Raw genomic sequence first — 18,911 nt, 5'->3', positions numbered from 1 at the left:
GGTCGGGGAGTCAGCAGACGTGTTCCATGAGGGTTTGCCCAAACACTGATAGGATTAAGCCCCAGGGAGATGACTGGAGAGGTGGGATATTATACCCGCTGATCAGGAGGGAAGATTTCTGAGGCCACACTGCCTAGATTCTCATCCTTGTACTTCCATCTGTTACCTGTGGGACCTTGGTGAGTTATTCAAATCTTTTCTATCTTGCATTCAGGATCGAAGTCATAAATAGGATTCTTATAAAGATAAAATAGATTAGAAAGAGAAAAGCAGCCAGATATCTGTAAACTGGCCCAGCACTAAAAGCTAGGTTGATAGGTGCTGGTCTTGTCCTTGCTGCCAGGCTAGTGTTCTCTTATTTATATATTCTTTGGCTGTGCTGGGTCTTAGTTGCAGCACGCAAGCTTTCTTTGGTTGCAGCAAGTGGGGGGCTACTCTCTAGTTGCAATATGCGGATGTCTCATTGCATTGGCTTCTCTTGTGGCGCACAGGCTCTAGGATGGGTGAGCCTCAGGAGCTGGAGCACATGGGCTCAGTAATTACTTGCACTGCAGCATGTGGATTCTTCCCTGACTGGAGATCGAACCCATGAATCCTGCATTGGCAGGAGAATCCTCAGCCACTGGAACACCAGGGGAGTCCTGCAGAATTCTCCTGCTGAACATAAATAATCTCGCAAATGAAACCAAAAAAGGGCTATTTTATATTTTTTCCAAGTATTTACAGAGACAGGGTTGCCATGCAAACCACAAAAATACCAGACATCCCGCTTTCCTGGCTAATATGAATAAATGACTGCTGCCTCTTTATAAATTACTGTTTTAGCCTCTGTCTATTCTCCCCTCTTTCTTGATAACATCCACTAAGGTATCAAATTAGAATTATACTTGCTTCTCTTTTAAATTTTATTGAAGTATAATTGATTAACAATATTGTGATAATTTATTCTGTGCAGCGAAGTGCCTCAGTTTACCATATGGAAAAGAATGTGTGTGTGTGTGTATATACATACACATTCTTTTCCATATCCTTTTCTAGTATGGTTTGTCACAGGATATTGTATACAGTTCCTTATGTTATACAGTAGGACCTTGTTGCTTATCCATTCTCTATATAGTAGTTTGCCTTATCCTTGCTCCTTGGTAGCACCCAATATGAAGCAAATCCCCACTTCCTAGAAGTCTCTCCAAGATCACCTGACTTCAGCTCCTATAAGTACACATCCTGTTCAGCTCCTATAAGTACACATCCTGTAAGTCCTTCCAGACACCCTCTGCTGAAACACCCCATAGCTCCCTGTGATGTGCACTCTCCCTCGTTACAATGACTCCATCAATCCAGAGTTCAGCTACAGATTGTTCCTGGTGGTCTTTGGTTGGAGGGCATGGACACAGTTAATAAGCGGAAACGTGTACAACAGTTTCTGACACAGAGTAAGCGCCATGCCAGTGATGCCATCATAATTACTGACTATGTTACAAAGACAGCCTCAGGGACAGGGAGATCTGAGAGAGAAAGCTTCAGGACAGAGGCCAAGTGGAATAGAGGATGCACAGTCAGGAGACTTCACTTTAAGTGACTACCTGCCCTTCCAAACAGTAATTCACATTTTATTTTACACTTCAGAAGAGCCTGACACAGAGTTGAGTGTTCAGAGTGAAGGATCTCACTTATTCACTGAGGTGCCATGGGTCAGTTGCTTAACCTCTCTGAGCCTCAATTTTTCCATCTGTGAAAAATGGGAAAAATAAAAATACAAGCTTGTTTTATTCTTAAACGATATATTACATAAGATAGATCTCATTGATATCCTCAAGTCATTCCATCCAAATACAGAAGAATACACCTTCTTCTCAGTGCACATGGAACATTCTTCAGAATAGACCACATCTTGAGTCACAAATCAAACCTCAGTAAATTTAAGAAAATTGAAAACATATCAAGCATCTTCTCCACCCACAATGCTGTGAGATTAGAGATCAATTACAAGAAAAACACTGTAAGAAACACAAACACATGGAAATTAAACAACACATTTCTAAATAAGCAATAGGTTACTGAAGAAATCAAAAGGGAAATCAAAAAATTTCTAGACACAAGTGACAATGAAAACACGACAACTCAAAACCTATCAGTTCAGTTCAGTCGCTCAGTCATGTCTGACTCTTTGTGACCCCATGAACCTCAGCACGCCAGGCCTCCCTGTCCATCACCAACTCCCAGAGTCCACCCAAACCCATGTCCATTGAGTCGCTGATGCCATCCAACCATCTCATCCTCTGTTGTCCTCTTTTCCACCTGCCCTCAATCTTTCCCAGCATCAGGGTCTTTTCAAATAAGTCAGCTCTTCATATCAGGTGGGCAAAGTATTGGAGTTTCAGCTTTAACATCTGTCTTTCCAATGAACACCCAGGACTGATCTCCTTTAGGATGGACTGGTTGGATCTCCTTGCAGTCCAAGGGACTCTCAAGAGTCTTCTCCAACACCACAGTTCAAAATCATCAATTCTTCAGCACTCAGCCTTCTTTATAGTCCAACTCTCACACCCATACATGACCACTGGAAAAACCGTAGTCTTGACTAGATGGACCTTTGTTGACAAAGTAATGTCTCTGCATTTGAATATGCTATCTAGGTTGGTCATAACTTTCCTTCCAAGAAGTAAACATCTTTGAATTTCATGGCTGCAGTCACCATCTGTGGTGATTTTGGAGCCCAGAAAAATAAAGTCAGCCCCTGTTTCCACTGTTTCCCCATCTATTTCCCATGAAGTGATGGGACCAGATGCCATGATCTTCATTTTTTGAATGTTGAGCTTTAAGCCAACTTTTTCACTTTCCTCTTTCACTTGTATCAAGAGGCTCTTAAGTTCTTCACTTTCTGCCATAAGTGTGGTGTCATTTGCATATCTGAGGTTACTGACATTTCTCCCAGCAATCTTGATTCCAGCCTGTGCTTCCTCCAGCCCAGCATTTCTCATGATGTACTCTGCATAGAAGTGAAATAAGCAGGGTGACAGTATACAGCCTTGACGTACTCCTTTTCCTATTTGGAACCACTCTGTTGTTCCATGTCCAATTCTAACTGTTGCTTCCTGGCTTCCATACAGGTTTCTTAAGAGGCAGGTCAGGTGGTCTGGTATTTCCATCTCTTCCAGAATTGTCCACAGTTTATTGTGACCCACAGTCAAAGGCTTTGGCATAGTCACTAAAGCAGAAATAGATTTTTTCTGGAACTCTCTTGCTTTTTCCATGATCCAGAAGATGTTGGCAATTTGATCTCTGGTTCCTCTGCCTTTTCTAAAACCAGCTTGAACAGCAGGGAGTTCACGGTTCACATATTGTTGAAGCCTGGCTTGGAGAATTTTGAGCATTACTTTACTAGCATGTGAGATGAGTACAATTGTGCAGTAGTTTGAGCATTCTTTGGCATTGCCTTTCTTTGGGACTGGAATGAAAACTGACCTTTTCCAGTCCTGTGGCCACTGCTGAGTTTTCCAAATTTATTGGCATATTGAGTGCAGCACTTTCACAGCATCATCTTTCAGGATTTGAATAGCTCAACTGGAATTCATCACCTCCACTAGCTTTGTTTGTAGTGATGCTTCCTAAGGCCCACTTGACTTCCCATTCCAGGATGTCTGGTTCTAGTAAGTGATCACACCATCGTGATTATCTGGGTTGTGAAGATCTTTTTTGTACAGTTCTTCTGTGTATTCTTGCCACCTCTTCTCATCTTCTGCTTCTGTTAGGTCCCTACCATTTCTGTCCTTTATCGATCCCATCTTTGCATGAAATGTTCCCTTGGTATCTCTAATTTTCTTGAAGAGATCTCTAGTCTTTCCCATTCTATTGTCTTCCTCTATTTCTTTGCATTGATTGCTGAGGAAGGCTTTCTTATCTCTCCTTGCTATTCTTTGGAACTCTGCATTCAAATGGGTATATCTTTCCTTTTCTCCTTTGCTTTTCGCTTCCCTTCTTTTCACAGCTATTTGTAAGGCCTCCCCAGACAGCCATTTTGCTTTTTTGCATTTCTTTTTCATGGGGATGGTCTTGATTCCTGTCTCCTGTACAAAGTCACGAACCTCCATCCATAGTTCATCAGGCACTCTGTCTATCAGATCTAGTCCCTTAAATTTATTTCTCACTTCCACTGTATAATCATAAGGGATTTGATTTCAGTTATACCTGAATGGTCTAGTGGTTTTCTCCACTTTCTTCAATTTCAGTCTGAATTTGGCAATAAGGAGTTCATGATCTGAGCCACAATCAGCTCCCGGTCTTGTTTTTGTTGACTGTATAGAGCTTCTCCATCTTTGGCTGCAAAGAATATAATCAATCTGATTTTGGTGTTGACCATTTGGTGACGTCCATGTGTAGAGTCTTCTCTTGTTTTGTTAGAAGAGGGTGTTTGCTATGACCAGTGTGTTCTCTTGGCAGAACTCTATTAACCTTTGCCCTGCTTCATTCTGTACTTAAAGGCTAAATTTGCCTGTTACTCCAGGTGTTCCTTTTTGTTTTGTTTTGTTTTTTTAAATTCCATCAGCATTTATTTTGAAACTCCTTTTTTTTTTAAGAATTTTTTTTTGATCTGGATCATTAAAAAAAAAAAAACCTCTTTATTGAATTTGTTACAATGTTGCTTCTGCTTTGGTTTATTGGCCAGGAGGCATGTGGGATTTTAGCTTTCCAACCAGGGATGACCAGGGATTGAACTCACACCCCTTGCACTGAAAGGCAAGTCTTAATCACCAGATGACCCAGGAAGTTCCTGAAATTCTGATAATGAGTTCATCTAGTTCCTCCAGGTGTTTCTTGACTTCCTACTTTTGCATTCCAGTCCCCTATAATGAAAAGGATATCTTTTTTGGGTGTTAGTTCTAGAAGGTCTTCTAGGTCTTCATAGAACCGTTCAGCTTCAGCTTCTTTAGTGTTACTGTGTGGGGCATAGACTTGGATTACCGTGATATTGAATGGTTTGCCTTGGAAACAGAGATCATTCTATCGTTTTTGATATTGCATCCAAGTATTGCATTTCAAACTCTCTTCTTGACTATGACGGCTACTCCATTTCTTCTAAGTGATATTTCTGGGTAGGAAGAAGCAATATTGTGAGAATGACTATACTACCAAATGCAATCTATGGATTCAGTGTGATCCTTATCAAATTACCAATGGTAATTTTTTACAAAACTAGAACAAAAATTTCACAATTCATATGGAAACACAAAAGTCCTCAAATAGCCAAAGCAGTCTTGAGAAAGAAGAATTGAGCTGGAAGAATCAACCTTCCTGACTTCAGATTATACTACAAAGCTATAGTCATCAAGACAGTATGGTACTGGCACACAAAAAAATATATAGACCAATGGAAGACGATAGAAACCCCAGAAATAAACCAATGCGCCTATGGATACCTTATTTTTGACAAAGGAGGTGAGCATATACAATGGGGCAAAGACAGCCTCTTCAGTAAATGGTGCTGGGGAAACTGGACAGCTATATGTGAAAGAATGAGATTAGAACACTTAGTAACACCATACATAAACATAAACTGAAAATTGATTAAAGCTAAATGTAAGATCAGAAACTATAAAACTCCTAGAGGAAAACATAGGCAGAACACTCGATAACATAAATCAAACAAGATCCTCTATGACCCACCTCCTAGAATAATGCAAATAAAAACTAAAAGCAAACAAGTGGGACCTGATTAAACTTAAAAGCTTTTGCACAGCAAAGGAAACTATAAGCAAGGTGAAAAGACAACCCTCAGAATGGGAGAAAATAATAGCAAATGAAACAACTGACAAAGAATTAATTTCTAAAATATACAAGCAGCTCATACAACTCAATGCCAGAAAAACAAACAACCTAATCAAAAAGTCGGGAAAAGGCCTAAACAGACATTTCTCTAAAGAAGACATACAGATGGCTAACAAACACATGAGAAGATGCTCAACATCGCTCATTATTGTGGCTTCCCTGGTGGCTCAGTATTAGAGAAGTGCAAATCAAAACCACAGTGAGATATCACCTCACACCGGTCAGAATGGCCATCAACAAAAATTCTACAAACAATAAATTCTGGAAAGGGTGTGGAGAAAAGGGAACACTCATGTACTGTTGGTGGGAATGTAAATTGATTACAGCCACTATGGAAGAAGGTATGGAGATTCCTTCAAAAAAGAAATAAAACCACCTTATGACCCAGTAATCTGACTCTTAGGCATATACCCTAAGGAAACCAAAATTGAAGAAGACACATGTATCCCATTGTTCATTGCAGCACTCTTTAAAATAGATAGAACATGGAAGCAACCTAGATATCCATCAATAGATGAATGGTAAAGAATTTGTGATTCACAATGGAATATTACTCAGCCGTAAAAAGGAATGCATTTGAGTCAGTTCTGATGCAGTGCATGAACCTAAAACCTATTATACAGAGTGAAGTGAGTCAGAAAGAGAAAGATAAATGTTGTATTCTAACTCATATATACAGAGTCTAGAAAAATGGTACTGAAGAATTTATTTACAGGGCAACAATGGAGAAACAGACATAGAGAATAGACTTACGGGGAGAGGGGAGGAGAGGGTGAGATGTGTGGAAAGAGTAGCATGGAAACTTACATTACCATATGTAAAATAGATACCCAACGGGAATTTGCTCTATGGCTCAGGAAACTCAAAGAGGGGCTCTGTATCAATCTAGAGGGGTAGGATGGGGCGGGAGATGGGAGGAAGTTTCAAATGGGAGGGGATAAATGAATACCTATGGCTGATCCATGTTGAGGTTTGACAGAATCCAACAAAATTATGTAAAACAATTATTCTTCAATAAAAAATAAATTTTAAAAATTATAGGCTTATTTTGTGACTACAATGAAAGTGAGTGTGCTGTAGTCTAGGTTATGGTCATAAAGCTATCCAGTTATTCCAGCTGGTAGCTAACGTTGGCAAAGCATAGAGGCCAAGGCTGATTTAAAGTCAGATTCCTGAAATTCCTGCATTTTTTTTTTTACCTTACAGAAGACGCCAGAACTGTCCCTCTGAATTCTGTGGCTCTATAGCAGTGGTGAAAAGGCATCTGTCAGGAACCCCTTCTTTAGCCTCAAGTTTCCATGTAAATCTTTTTCCAGGGAGATGAGGAATGATGAAAAGCTTTTGGCTCCTTGTCATTTATTAACACGACCAAGGCGCTTCTTTGAAACTTGGTTTTCCTGCAAAATGGGAGTAAAGTTAATTCCTGCCCCATATATTTGTCACGGGGATCAAATAAAAAGGTGCATATGGGACACTGTTGTCAGCCACAAAAAAGAAATTATCTGTTCCTCTGGGACTGCCTCCCACAGTGTGGTCTCTCACTTGGGGACACAAGTGTCTGCTCCCTGAGGGCTGAGCTGCTGGCCATTGGCCAAGGTGCTCTTTCATGGTCTCTGGGCATTAACCCCTCCTGTAAAGCCACAGGTGTCAGGGAGGCTTCATGGAGCCCCACACTGGGCTGATAGAAAACAGATTTCTTCCTCTTTTAACAGACCAAAGGAGAGCAGTGGGGTTAGTGAAGTGGCTATACTCCACAAGCCACCCAGGTTTCTTCCAGCTGATTTCTGTACCATCTTTTTTTTTTTAATTTTTTATTTATTTATTTTTTTAATTTTAAAATCTTTAATTCTTACATGTGTTCCCAAACATGACCCCCCCTCCCACCTCCCTCCCCACAACATCTCTCTGGGTCATCCCCATGCACCAGCCCCAAGCATGCTGCACCCTACGTCAGACATGGACTGGCGATTCAATTCTTACATGATAGTCTACATGTTAGAATTCCCATTCTCCCAAATCATCCCACCCTCTCCCTCTCCCTCTGAGTCCAAAAGTCCGTTATACACATCTGTGTCTTTTTTCCTGTCTTGCATACAGGGTCGTCATTGCCATCTTCCTAAATTCCATATATATGTGTTAGTATACTGTATTGGTGTTTTTCTTTCTGGCTTACTTCACTCTGTATAATTGGCTCCAGTTTCATCCATCTCATCAGAACTGATTCAAATGAATTCTTTTTAATGGCTGAGTAATACTCCATTGTGTATATGTACCACAGCTTTCTTAGCCATTCATCTGCTGATGGACATCTAGGTTGTTTCCATGTCCTGGCTATTATAAACAGTGCTGCGATGAACATTGGGGTACATGTGTCTCTTTCAATTCTGGTTTCCTCCGTGTGTATGCCCAGAAGTGGGATTGCTGGGTCATAAGGGAGTTCTATTTGCAATTTTTTTTTAATATCTTTTCCATTATGTTTTATCATAGGATATTGTATACAGTTCTGTGCTATACAGTAGGACCTTATTTTTTCTAATTTCTTTTTTTTTCTTTTTTTTTTTTTTTTAATTTTAAAATCTTTAATTCTTACATGCGTTCCCAAACATGACCCCCCCTCCCACCTCCCTCCCCACAACATCTCTCTGGGTCATCCCCATGCACCAGCCCCAAGCATGCTGCACCCTACGTCAGACATGGACTGGCGATTCAATTCTTACATGATAGTATACATGTTAGAATTCCCATTCTCCCAAATCATCCCACCCTCTCCCTCTCCCTCTGAGTCCAAAAGTCCGTTATACACATCTGTGTCTTTTTTCCTGTCTTGCATACAGGGTCGTCATTGCCATCTTACTAAATTCCATATATATGTGTTAGTATACTGTATTGGTGTTTTTCTTTCTGGCTTACTTCACTCTGTATAATTGGCTCCAGTTTCATCCATCTCATCAGAACTGATTCAAATGAATTCTTTTTAACGGCTGAGTAATACTCCATTGTGTATATGTACCACAGCTTTCTTATCCATTCATCTGCTGATGGACATCTAGGTTGTTTCCATGTCCTGGCTATTATAAACAGTGCTGCGATGAACATTGGGGTACATGTGTCTCTTTCAATTCTGGTTTCCTCGGTGTGTATGCCCAGAAGTGGGATTGCTGGGTCATAAGGTAATTCTATTTGCAATTTTTTAAGGAATCTCCACACTGTTCTCCATAGTGGCTGTACTAGTTTGCATTCCCACCAACAGTGTAGGAGGGTTCCCTTTTCTCCACACCCTCTCCAGCATTTATTGCTTGCAGATTTTTGGATCGCAGCCATTCTGACTGGTGTGAAGTGGTACCTCATTGTGGTTTTGATTTGCATTTCTCTAATAATGAGTGATGTTGAGCATCTTTTCATGTGTTTGTTAGCCATCCGTATGTCTTCTTTGGAGAAATGTCTATTTAGTTCTTTGGCCCATTTTTTGATTGGGTCGTTTATTTTTCTGGAGTTGAGCTGCATATGTTGCTTGTATATTTTTGAGATTAGTTGTTTGTCAGTTGCTTCATTTGCTATTATTTTCTCCCATTCAGAAGGCTGTGTTTTCACCTTGCTTATAGTTTCCTTTGTTGTGCAGAAGCTTTTAATTTTAATTAGATCCCATTTGTTTATTTTTGCTTTTATTTCCAGAATTCTGGGAGGTGGATCATAGAGGATCCTGCTGTGATTTATTTCTGAGAGTGTTTTGCCTATATTCTCCTCTAGGAGTTTTATAGTTTCTGGTCTTACATTTAGATCTTTAATCCATTTTGAGTTTATTTTTGTGTACGGTGTTAGAAAGTGATCTAGTTTCATTCTTTTACAAGTGGTTGACCAGTTTTCCCAGCACCACTTGTTAAAGAGATTGTCTTTACTCCATTGTATATTCTTGCCTCCTTTGTCAAAGATAAGATGTCCATATGTGTGTGGATTTATCTCTGGGCTTTCTATTTTGTTCCATTGATCTATATGTCTGTCTTTGTGCCAGTACCATACTGTCTTGATGACTGTGGCTTTGTAGTAGAGCCTGAAGTCAGGCAAGTTGATTCCTCCCGTTCCATTCTTCTTTCTCGAGATTGCTTTGGCTATTCGAGGTTTTTTGTATTTCCATACAAATCTTGAAATTATCTGTACCATCCTTATTGACTTTTTAAAACTTTTTAATAATAGGAGGTGTTATCTTTTTTTTTTTTTTTAAGTTTTTTGGCCGCACAGAGTGGCTTGCAGAATCTTAGTTCCCCAACCAAGGATAGCACCCATGTCTTCTGCAGTGGAAGCACAGAGTCTTACCCATTGAACCACCAGGGAAATCCTTTGTATCATCTTCAGAGTGTCATCCTTTTCTCTGGTTGAAACTGGGTTGCTATCTTGTCAGCTTTCCAGCATGCAGGGAGGGAAAAAAGCAAATCCTGCATGAGGGACTTTATCTTTAAGGAGGGACTTTATCTTTAAAGAGGTTGCATGCATCATTTACCCTCATTCATGTCCCACTTCAAGGAAGGATGACAGATGGAGTCTCTAGCTTGGTGACCATGTGCCCAGCTTCAATTTGAGAGTTTTATTGTTCTGAGTTCAAGATCAGGAATAACAGAAGCAAGAAAAACATCAGGGAAATGAATATATTCAGCCCTCAATACCTGTAGATTCCACATCCATGGATTCAACCAAGCAAGGATAGAAAATATTTGGAAAAAAAATTCTAGCAAGCTCCAAATAGCAAAACTTGAATTTGCTGTGCAGTCTACTATTTACATGCCAATTACATTGCACCCAGTGTTATAGATAGTCTAGAGATAATTTAAAGTATACAAGAGGATGTGCATTGTTATATGCAAGTACTATATCATTTTATATGAAGAACTGAAACATCCATGGATTTTGATGTCAGGGTTGGTGGTCCTAGAACCAATCCCTTGCAGATACCTAAGGACAGTTGTACAGATCAATTCACCTATCAGGTCACTGAGTCTGAGCCAGCATCTATACTGAGTAAATACCTGGGTGAAAAGCAGAGACAGGGTCTAGTCAGTTGCTTTACTTTAGCATGGGTCATCTTTCGCATGACCCAATGCTAAAGATCAAATATTTGGAATCATCCCTGTGAATCTTCACATTTTTCAGTTTCCCTGTAGATATTGGCACTGGGCAGACAGAGCTTTGGCCGCATAACTCAGTACATGAACACCCACATAACCCCCACACATAGGTGTATGTGTACAAACCCATTGAATACATACGCATGCAACATAGATTTACACTTGCATAGATCCTAATCTTTTACTAGAGGAGGAGAGATCACACCTAGTTACCTTCCTCTTTTCGGTGGTCCTGTGGCTTTGCTGAAAAAAGCAGTCTTGGGAGCCAGAATTGATGCTTTTGAACTGTGGTGTTGGAGAAGACTCTTGAGAGTCCCTTGGACTGCAAGGAGATCTAGCAGTCCATTCTAAAGGAGATCAGTCCTGGGTGTTCATTGGAAGGACTGATGCTAAAGCTGAAACTCCAATACTTTGGCCACCTCATGAGAGGAGCTGACTCATTTGAAAAGACCCTGATGCTGGGAAAGATTGAGGGCAGGAGGAAAAGGGGACAACAGAGGATGAGATGGTTGGGTGACATCACCAACACAATGGACATGGGTTTGGGTGGACTCCGGGGGCTGGTGATGGACAAGGAGGCCTGGCGTGCTGCGGTTCATGAGGTTGCAAAGAGTTGGACACGACTGAGCGACTGAACTGAAACTGAACTGAAGGAGTCAGAGATCTAGATTCAATTGCAACCCATGTCATCAATACATAGTGTAACTCTGGGCAATTTACTCAATCTGTCTTAACATGTTTCCACATTTGTAAAATGAGTATACTATTATCCCTCCTGAAATATTTTACAGTTGATTACAATGTCATACTTATTTGTTTGACATAATACTTTAGGTAGTTATTTTATTGTTATTAGGCTATTGAGGCCCAGAGCAAATTAATGGCAGACCAGGAATTTCCCATCTCCCTCCTTAATATAAAGCAAGATCCCTTTCTGCTCTCAAGTATACCTATTTTTTTAAAAAAATTGGTTAAGTCCTTTTTTGAAGGCACATTGTTTTTTCTAAGTAAATACACAGAAAAATACATAAGTCATAAGTGTATAGCTCACTGAGTTTTCCAAATGGAGAATGTGCCACATGTTATTAGCGTTCAAATCAAGACCCAAAACATCACCAGCAGCCCCCTTACTACCATCTCTGAAGGGAACTACCAGTTTACGTTATGGGTTTCCCTGGTGGCTCAGTGGTAAAGAAACTGCCTGCCAATGCAGGAGATGAAAGAGACGTGAGTTTGGTTCCTGGGTCAGGAAGATCCCTTGGAGAAGGAAATGACAGCACACTCCAATATTCTTGCCTGGGAAATCCCATGGACAGAGGAGCCTGGCAGGCTATAGTCTTTGGGGTCGCAAAAAGAGTCAGACATGAGTTAGTGACTAAACGCCACCAAACACATAACAACTTTACACTATAGATGAATTTTGCCTTTTTATACCTTATACAAATGGAATCACAAATAGATGTTCTTATGTCTGGATTTTTTTAACTCTACATGATACTGGAGACAAGCATTCATATTGTGTGTAGCTGTGTCTTGCTTGATCACTCTTATTCTGCACAGTGTCCAGTATATATACTGCAATTCACTGATTCCTTCTACTGTTGTTGGGCATCTGGATGGTTCCTGAGTTTGGGCTATTATCAATAATGCTGCCGTAAAAATCCTTGGATGTCTTTAGTTCATGCATTTCTGTTGAGTACATATCTATGAGGGAAATTTCTGAATGTTAGGATTTGTACATGTTTACCTTCTGTAGATACTATCATGCAGTTTTACAAAGTAGCTGAATGTTCCCTGCTTTTAATTGGTAGGAATTCAAGAAGCTTTAATAGTTCTGTCTGTTCACAATCTCTCTCTCATTGTGCTTCCTAGAACTTATGAATTGTAATCTTACTCTTTGGGTATAGAAATCAATAGCTTTGGGTAACTCAATGTACTAGTTATCTATTGCTACACGCGCACACACACACACACACACACACACACACCCTCCTCCAAATAAGTGGCCTAACTAAATGAAAAATACATATTTATTATGCCTCATTCTTTAGGTGGGTGAGGAATTAGGGAATGATTTGGCTGCTGATTCAAACATTCAGACTCAGTCTCAAATGAGATTGAATCAGATGTTGGTCTGGGCTCGATAAAGTCATCTAAAGAGTTGACTGGGGCGAGATGATCCACTTTCAAGGTGGTTCTCTCGTATATAACTAGGAAGTTGGTACTGACTGTTGGCAGAAAGCCTCAGTTTCTATCCACGTGAGTCTGTCCACAGGGCTGTGGAGTGTCCTCACATGGTAGCTGGTTTCCTCCACGTGAGCAGTTCCAGAGCCCAAGGCAGAGGCAGCAGTGTGCTTTATGGCCTCGCCCTGGACATCATACACAGTCACTTTCTCATTATTTTATTGACCACCCAAGTCATCCTTATTCAGCATGGGAGGGCATTCTACTAGGGCATGAAAATCATAAATTGAGGATCATTTGGGGCATTTTTGGAGCCCTTCTTTCCACCAGTTGAAGACTTTTTTCTGTAATAATTGAAGCCCTAAGTGATTAGCAGAGGGAGCAGGTACATTTTGATGGGCAAATAGAAAGAAGAAAGAATACATAGAACAAGTCAAGAGTAAGAAGAAAGGCAGCCAAGAGGCAGCTTTAGCAGTTTGAGTGAGTAGGAGTGAACGAATAAATAATATGTGAGTTTGAGTCTAGGGGGTGGGGTGAGAGACTATATATAAAGTGCCAGAAATGCCTTTCTTTGATTACTAATTAGATCATGGTTTTGGATCATGAAGACTCAGCTCTGGCATTGCTTATATAAAAACAGTAGCCCATGAGTATTCTCAACTTTTCTCACAGGTTATTCAGTTTACCACCCATCCATCCATTCAAGTATCCATATCTTATTAAGCACACAGCAAATACCAGGTTGTATTCAAGAGGGCAATGCGGGTGCAGAAATGAACACATGCACCAACCTTACTTGGGTGATTACGAAGAGGGAACTACCATTTATCGTTCACCTACTGTGTTCCAATACGTTCATATTTATTGCTTTAAATAATTCCCATAACTACTCTATATGTTGGGCATAATGGTTCCCACTTGGCAGATGGATAAACTTGAGACTTGAAAATTTAACTGATTTATTCAGAGTTGGAGCTGAAAAGTGGTGAAACTGAATCTGATGCAGATATAAAGTAGAAAGTGATTAAATGTGAAAGAAAAGTACACATATAATACAGTGGCAGCTCAGAGAATGGGGAGAATTCTTTGGCCTGGGAAGGTAAGAGAAGACTTGATGGAAGAGGTGGAATTTCAGCTAGATCTTGACTGGAGTAAGAGATGATGGGAAAGGCCATATGTAAGGATTAAAGAATATATAAAACAAAGACATAAGGGTAGGAATGAATATTAATAATGATGATATACACAAAGATGCACAGAGACATACACATATAATGTGGCCAGAGAAATATTCATAAAGGAGAGAACCGGTTGATAGAGGTGAACAGTATGTATTAGGGCCACATAGATACCATGCACATACCAGACCTAGTTATTCATTAATGCAACAGGAAATCAGAGAAGCCTAGATCATCATTTGTATAAGCGATTGTGAACTCCTTTCAGATTGTGTGGATAACATCTTCAAGTTTATTAAAATTAAATCAGGAGTGTACCTTAACACCCGGTAGAAAATATACAGATTAACAAACTATATAAGAGTATAAAATTATTAAATAAAAAATGAGATATGTCATTGATCAGAAGCAATCACATACTGATGATAAGGTCTGCTGCTAGTTAATGATAAGAGTAGAATGGCTAGAAAAGAAAACAGGCCCTGAGGCTAGTTCAGTTCAGTTCAGTTCAGTTTAGACGCTCAGTCATGTCTGAGTCTTTGCGACCCCATGAATCGCAGCACACCAGGCCTCCCTGTCCATCACCAACTCCCGGAGTTCACTCAGACTCACATCCATCAAGTCAGTGATGCCATCCAGCCATCTCATCTTCTGTCGTCCCCTTCTCCTCCTGCCCCCAATCCCTCCCAGCATCAGTTTTTTCCAGTGAGTCAACTCTTCGCATGAGGTGGCCAAAGTACTAGAGTTTCAGCTTTAGCAACATTCCTTCCAAAGAAATCCCAGGGTTGATCTCCTTCAGAATGGACTGGTTGGATGTCCTTGCAGTCCAAGGAACTCTCAGGAGTCTTCTCTGATACCACAGTTCAAAAGCATCAATTCTTCGGCACTCAACTTTCATCACAGTCCAACTCTCACATCCATACATGATCACTGGAAAAACCATAGCCTTGACTAGACAGACCTTAGTCGGCAAAGTAATGTCTCAGCTTTTGAATATGCTATCTAGGTTGGTCATAACTTTCCTTCCAAGGAGTAAGCATCTTTTAATTTCACGGCTGCAGTCACCATCTGCAGTGATTTTGGAGCCCCAAAAAATAAAGTCTGACACTGTTTCTACTGTTTCCTGATCTATTTGCCATGAAAGGATGGAACCGGATGCCATGATCTTCATTTTCTGAATGTTAAGCTTTAAGCCAACTTTTTCACTCTCCACTTTCACTTTCATCAAGAGGCTTTTTAGTTCTTCTTCACTTTCTGCCATAAGGGTGGTGTCATCTGCATATCTAAGGTTATTGATATTTCTCTCAGCAATCTTGTTTCCAGCTTGTGCTTCTTCCAGCTCAGGATTTCTCATGATGTACTCTGCATATAAGTTAAATAAGCAGGGTGACAATATACAGCCTTGACGTACTCCTTTTCCTATTTGGAACCAGTCTGTTGTTCCATGTCCAATTCTAACCGTTGCTTCCTGACCTGCATACAGATTTCTCAAGAGGCAGGTCAGGTGGTCTGGTATTCCCATTTCTTTCCCACAGATTATTGTGCTCCACACAATCAAAGGCTTGGCCTAGTCAATAAAGCAGAAATAGATGTTTTTCTGGAACTCTCTTGCTTTTTCCATGATCCAGCAGGTGTTGGCAATTTGATCTCTGGTTCCTCTGCCTTTTCTACAACCAGCTTGAACATCTGGAAGTTCACGGTTCACGTATTGCTGAAGCCTGGCTTGGAGAATTTTGAGCATTACTTTATTAGCATGTGAGATGAGTGCAATTGTGCAGTAGTTTGAGTATTCTTTGGCATTGCCTTTCTTTGGGACTGGAATGAAAGCTGACCTTTTTCAGTCCTGTGGCCACTGCTGAGTTTTCCAAATTTGCTGGCATATTGAGTGCAGCACTTTCACAGCATCATCTTTCAGGATTTGAAACAGCTCAACTGGAATTCCATCACCTCCACTAGCTTTGTTCATAGCGACGCTTTCTAAGGCCCACTTGACTTCACATTCCAGGATGAGTGGCTCTAGGTGAGTGATCACACCATCATGATTATCTGGGTCATGAAGATCTTTTTTGTACAGTTCTTCTGTGTATTCTTGCCACCTCTTCTTAATATCTTCTGCTTCTGTTAGATCCATACCATTTCTGTGTTTTATTGAGCCCATCTTTGCATGAAATGTTCCCTTGGTATCTCTAATTTTCTTGAAGAGATCTCTAGTCTTTCCCATTCTGTTGTTTTCCTCTGTTTCTTTGCATTGATTGCTGAGGAAGGCTTTCTTGTCTCTTCTTACTATTCTTTGGAACTCTGCATTCAGATGCTTATATCTTTCCTTTTCTCCTTTGCTTTTCGCTTCTGTTCTTTTCACAGCTATTTGTAAGGCCTTCCCAGACAGCCATTTTGCTTTTTTGCATTTCTTTTCCATGGGGATGGTCTTGATCCCTGTCTCCTGTACAATGTCACGAACCTCCATCCATATTTCATCAGGCACTGTATCTATCAGATCTAGGCCCTTAAATCTATTTCTCACTTCCACTGTATAATCACAAGGGATTTGATTTAGGTCATACCTGAATGGTCTAGTGGTTTTCCCTACTTTCTTCAATTTCAGTCTGAATTTGGCAATAAGGAGTTCATGATCTGAGCCACAGTCAGCTCCTGGTCTTGTTTTTGTTGGCTGTATAGAGCTTCTCCATCTTTGGCTGCAAAGAATATAATGAATCTGATTTTGGGATTGACCATCTGGTGATGCCCATGTGTAGAGTTTTCTCTTGTGTTGTTGGAAGAGGGTGTTTGCTATGACCAGTGCATTTTCTTGGCAAAACTGTGTTAGTCTTTGCCCTGCTTCATTCCGCATTCCAAGGTCAAATTTGCCTGTTACTCCAGGTGTTTCTTGACTTCCTACTTTTTCATTCCAGTCCCTTATAGTGAAAAGGACATCTTTTTTGGGTATTTGTTCTAAAAGGTCTGAAGGTCTTCATAGAACCATTCAACTTCAGCTTCTTCAGCATTGCTGGTTGGGGCATAGACTAGGATTACTGTGATATTGAATGGTTTGCCTTGGAAACGAACAGAGATCATTCTGTCATTTTTGAGATTGCATCCAAATACTGCATTTCAGACTCTGTTGTTGACCATGATGGCTACTCCATTTCTTCTGAGGGATTCCTGCCCACAGTAGTAGATATAATGGTCATCTGAGTTAAATTCACCCATTCCAGTCCATTTTATTTTGCTGATTCCTAGAATGTCGATGTTCACTCTGCCATCTCCTGTTTGACCACTTCCAATTTGCCTTGATTCATGGACCTGACATTCCAAGTTCCTATGCAATACTGCTCTTTACAGCATCAGACCTTGCTTCTATCACCAGTCACATCCACAACTGGGTATTTTTTTTGCTTTGTCTCCATCCCTTCATTCTTTCTGAAGTTATTTCTCCACTGATCTCCAGTAGCATATTGGGCACCTACTGACCTGGGGAGTTCCCTTTTCAGTATCTTATCATTTTGCCTTTTCATACTGTTCATGGGGTTCTCAAGGCAAGAATACTGAAGTGGTTTGCCATTCCCTTTTCCAGTGGACCACATTCTGTCAGACCTCTCCACCATGACCCACCTGTCTTGGGTGGCCCCACACGGCATGGCTTAGTTTCATTGAGTTAGACAAGGCTATGGTCCTAGTGTGATCAGATTGACTAGTTTTCTGTGAGTATGGTTTCAGTGTGTCTGCCCTTTGATGCTCCCTTGCAACACCTACCACCTTACTTGGGTTTTTCTTATCTTGGACTGGGAGTATCTCTTCACGCCTGCTCCAGCAAAGCGCAGCTGCTGCTCCTTACCTTGGACAAGGGGTATCTCCTCACCACCTTCCCTCCTGACCTTGAACATGGAATAGCTCCTCTAGGCCTTCCTGCGCCTGTGCAGCCACAGCTCTTTGGACTTGGGTTGCTCCTCCCAGCAGAGAAATATAAGAATCTCAGAGCTGGAAGTTGCCTGATGTATTATTTATTCTAACTTTGCCATTTACATATGAGAAAACCAAGGCCAGGAAGTAGGAGTGACCTGTTCTTCTAGAGCAGAGCTCCTTCTAATTCACCACAGCCTTGTGAAAAGAGCAAGACATAATTCCTGACCTGGGTTAAGCTATGAGATTAGAGAGTGCTGTGAAAACCACTAGGTAAAAAACGTGTTAGGCATTGAACTGTGTCTTCCACAAATTCATAATTTGAGGTTCTGACTTCCAGAACTTCAGACCTTATTTGGAAACAGAGTGAGTGCAAATGAAATTAATTAAGATGAGGTCACATTAGGGTAGAGTGGGCCCTGAATACAATATAACTAGGGTCCTTATTAAAGGGAGGTTTAGTGTGCACACAGGGAGAAATGGCAAGTGAACATGAAGACAGAGATTAGGACAGTGTATTTGCAAAGCAAGAACACCTCAGATTTCCAGCAAACCACTAGGAATGAAGAGAGAAGCATGGAACAGAATCTCCCTCACAGGAACCTCCTTTAGTAGGAACTAACCCTGTGACACCTTGATACTTGCCTCCTAGCCTTCTGAACTGTGAAACAATACATTTCTGTTCTTTAAGCCACTCACTTTGCAGTGT

This window comes from Ovis canadensis, chromosome 1 (genome assembly GCF_042477335.2).
Source record: "Ovis canadensis isolate MfBH-ARS-UI-01 breed Bighorn chromosome 1, ARS-UI_OviCan_v2, whole genome shotgun sequence".
Taxonomy (NCBI): Eukaryota; Metazoa; Chordata; class Mammalia; order Artiodactyla; family Bovidae; genus Ovis; species Ovis canadensis.
Note: the sequence above shows the minus strand (reverse complement) of the source record.